This window comes from Cibotium barometz, chromosome 52 (assembly GCF_041138505.1).
Source record: "Cibotium barometz isolate CiBa-2024 chromosome 52, ASM4113850v1, whole genome shotgun sequence".
NCBI classification, from domain to species: domain Eukaryota; kingdom Viridiplantae; phylum Streptophyta; class Polypodiopsida; order Cyatheales; family Cibotiaceae; genus Cibotium; species Cibotium barometz.
In genome coordinates this window covers 25,155,934-25,159,888 of record NC_141097.1, presented here as the reverse complement: position 1 = coordinate 25,159,888, position 3,955 = coordinate 25,155,934, and the positions used below count along the sequence as shown (strand labels likewise).

Below are 3,955 nucleotides of genomic sequence, written 5' to 3'. Positions count from 1 at the left end.
CTTGCCTGCCACTCACATCAATGCTCCTCACACATGGTAACCTAAAATCCCACTTTATCTCCGGGTACAAAAATGGTACCACAAAACCACCGCTGGCCGCATCCACATGAATTGGAGTGTCCCATCCTGTACATCTTCATACAGCTTCCAATGCCACTGTATCTGAGTGAATACCTTCCATATCTGTCCTTGCTGCTCAAGGCCCAGATTCCACATAAGTTGTTCCATGAACATGCTTTCACTGCATAGACGTGCCACAGCACGACATCCACCCCCTCTAAACCTGCACATCCTCCGGTATGTGCCACCAAGTTGCTATGTAGGCTAATCTTCTTCAAATCTATACTGATTTGCCTTCATCTTTATCAAATTTTGGCACGTTATCTTCAGCTTTTTCATCCTCTGAACCCACATTCTCATCAAGGCTTTTCTGACTGGTTGAATTTCCTGTATTGATCATCCTGCTCAAAGGCACTTCCCATGATGCAAGCGTGCATCTTCATCATAACCACTTTCGACAACATATCCATGAATGAAATTACCCCTATGATCAGCTGATGTACTGGCGCAAGCTTTCAAAGCACTAACAAAAATGGTATCCTTTGGCTCCATCCCTTCCCGCAGCATTTGCTCAAAAAGATGGAGAGTCTCCTCACCCCTCCCATGCTGAATCCCTGTATGCTAAGCTGGCTGGCCACAATTGAGTCTCTCTACCAGCTGCTATAAGCATCTGAAAGTCATTCCTTCATTGTGGTTTCTTGGATGGATTCTCCTCATAAGGTTTGCCTTACATACAACTGAGCATGTTGAATCACCTGCAGGTGGAGCCGTGAGTTCTAACAAACTGTTGAGTGTCTGAAGTAGTGTGTGAAAAGGAGAAGGGATAGTTGTTCAAGTTGTAGACTGTGTTCCTGACCCCATTTCCCCTTCATACAAAGGCAACAAAGCGCCTTGTTCTCAATGCTCCATTAAGGTGGAAAGACCATTGTGCACTCTCAAATGCTTCAAGGATGGTGGTAATGGAGTCATGAAGCTGCACTGCCATAAAACCCATGAAGCAAAACTTGATTGTGTTAAACGACCTCCTCCATATCTGCATACAATGCAATTGAAGTCCACCCTGACTCAAACTTTCCAGAAGATTGATGCACCATATTCCCAACATCAGGCGAGCTATTTGGCAGCTTCTCTCTTGAAAAACTCCTTATCATTTGATTTCCAATACTGACTGCATCATCCCACCTTCCCTCTGCAGCATACATGCTTGAAAGTATCACATAAGGTGCTGTATATTGTGGATCCAAATCAATAGCACATTTGGTGACAGACTTTCCACGCTTCATATCACCGTGCATTCTACATGCACTGAGTAACCCCATCAATACAAAGGCATTAGGTTGAAGCGGCATCCCATCTAGAAGGTTCTCTGCTTCATCAAGACATCCAACTCTTCCAATAAGGTCAACCATACATGCCTGGTGCTCCATTGTTGGACTGAGGCCATAATCTGCACTCATGGAAGTAAAGCAGCAGTAGCCCTCATCAACCAGGCCAGCATGACTGCAGGCAGAGAGAAGGCTCGTGAAAGTTGCATTATTTGGTTTCACATTTTCTTCTGTCATTTGCAGAAAGACATGCATGGCCGCCTTAGCATGACCTTGTTGACTGTATGCTGCAATCATGGCATTCATAGAGGCAACATCCTGTCGACAGATTTTGTTAAAAGTAGAAACTGCATCATCCATGGCCCCACATTTTCCATACATGGTGATAAGGGCAGTCAGCACGACAATATTGGACTCCAATTTGCTGCTAACAACCCATGCATGGATAAATATACCCTCTTCTAACGCTGCCACACTGCCACATGAGCTCAGAATGCCTACGAAGGTAACATCATCAGGCCTCATGCATTGTCCCTGCATGTGCTGGAAAAGCTCAATGGCCTCCTCATAGTATTCCTGCTCCACAAAAACTGTCAGCATCGCATTCCAAGCAACCACATTCCGCTGTTGAATCATGTCAAATGCCATACATGCATCCTCCATGGATCCACTCTTGCCATACAGATTTATTAAGGCAGTTCCAATAATCACATCTTGCTCTAAGCCCATCTCAGCAACACATGCATGGATTAGTGCACCCTCTGCCATAGCTTTGAGGCCTGAACATGCACTGAGAATGCTGACAAATGTAACCTTGTTTGGCTTCACTCCCTCATATTGCATTTGCTAGAACATCTGAAAGGCTTCTTTGCTATGACCATAATGAGCACAAGATGTTATCATGGCTGTCCATGAGACCACATCATCTTTAAGGGCCGCCAACGTTGAACAAGCACTAAGTGCACTAACAAGAGTGACTTCATCCGGATTCATGCTCTCTTGCTCCAGTCTCCAGAATAGTTGAAGAGCCTCCTTGCCACAGCATTGTTGAGCATACACCGTGATCATGGCTGTCCAATAGATCAGGTTGTGTTGATGTGATCTGACAAATGTGCACCTTGCGGCATCCACATCTCCTAGCTTACCATACATGCTGACAATGGCAGTCCCAACGGCTACATCTAATTCAAGGCTGTTACTGATTAGGCCTACATGGATCTCCTTGCCCTTCCTCAGGACTTCTGTGTTTCCACATGCACTGAGAGCACTTAAGTACGTGACCCTGTTTGGTATGACATTTTCCAGCTGCATAGTCATGAAAAGTTGGAGAGCTTGCTTGTGATAACCCTGCCGTACATAAGCCGTAATGATGGCATTCCAAGAGACGACATCACGATGTCTCAGACCATTGAAGACATGGCGGGCATCATCTAATGCCCTGAGCTTGCCGTACATACTGACAAGAAGGTTGGCCAGGAAGGTATCTTGCTCTAGCCCCAATCTTCTGATGTGTGAATGGAGGCGTTTGCTCTCGGAAAGGGTAACACATTTTTTTAACACAGAAAGAATACCCTGCCATTTTGTGCATGATTTTGCTCTTGTAGCTATGGCATGTTGATGCCGCTCTTCATGTGTGAAATGTTTCAGCGTGTTTGCTTCTGCGGCCCTCCAAGCCACCATATGATACATCTAAACCCATGCAGTTTTTTATGATGTTGCCCTGCAAGCTACAGAATATATCAACCTAAATTGGCAAACCATACCTGCTTGACATCCATCTTTGGTCTACATATGGATGTAACGTGACTACATGACATGATAGTGGCGGGTTACGCCCAACCTTCTTCTCACACCAGAACTGATGGTCCTCCAACTCAACTGGCGGCGGGCGGGGATCATCTGTAAGCTTCTCAGACAACCCAGCTCAAAGTGTCGAACACCGACAGCTAAAGCAGTAACACATGTTCTGAACAACGAAGAGAGCTTTAATCTCCATGTTCATACACTCAGTTCTACAGCATTCTGCATTGGCATTCCTTTTATCCTTCTGATGTTTTGGGCTTTCTCTATGTCGAACCATTCATTCAGATTATCATTGCATACATTTAGCCCTGTTTTTCAAAGAGTTTCTTTCAGATATCCTGACAATCAGAGTACAAAGAAGTGTCCACCTTTCCGGCATTCATGAGATCTTGAGCATTCTATCTGTTTTGCAACTTGTAGGGAAGACCTCAAGTCAATACAAGCTCCTCACCTTCCTCAGCTATCAGAAAGGTCGAGTGTCGTAAGCCCTTGAGACAAAGGGTTAGCTTCAAGTCACTACAAGCTCCTCTCTATCCTTGGTTATTGGAATAGATGAGTGTCATAGGCCCTTGAAGTGGCAAGAATGGATCAAGTCATTGCAAGCTCCTCTCCTTCCTCAGCTGTCGAGAAGGATGAGTGTCACAAGCCCTTGTTGCCCATTCTACAGTCCTAAGAGAGAACTACAAGTCTATACAAGCTCCTTGCCACCCCCTTCTCCTGAGGTGAACAAGTGTCATAAGCCCTTGTAATCCTTCTTCTTCCTTAAT

General features: G+C 45.1%; 1 pseudogene; it reads right to left on the bottom strand.

The window, feature by feature from the left end:
- Positions 1–1,073: 1,073 nt before the first annotated feature.
- On the bottom strand, positions 1,074–2,153 carry LOC147608987 (putative pentatricopeptide repeat-containing protein At1g68930 pseudogene; annotated as a pseudogene).
- Positions 2,154–3,955: the final 1,802 nt, after the last annotated feature.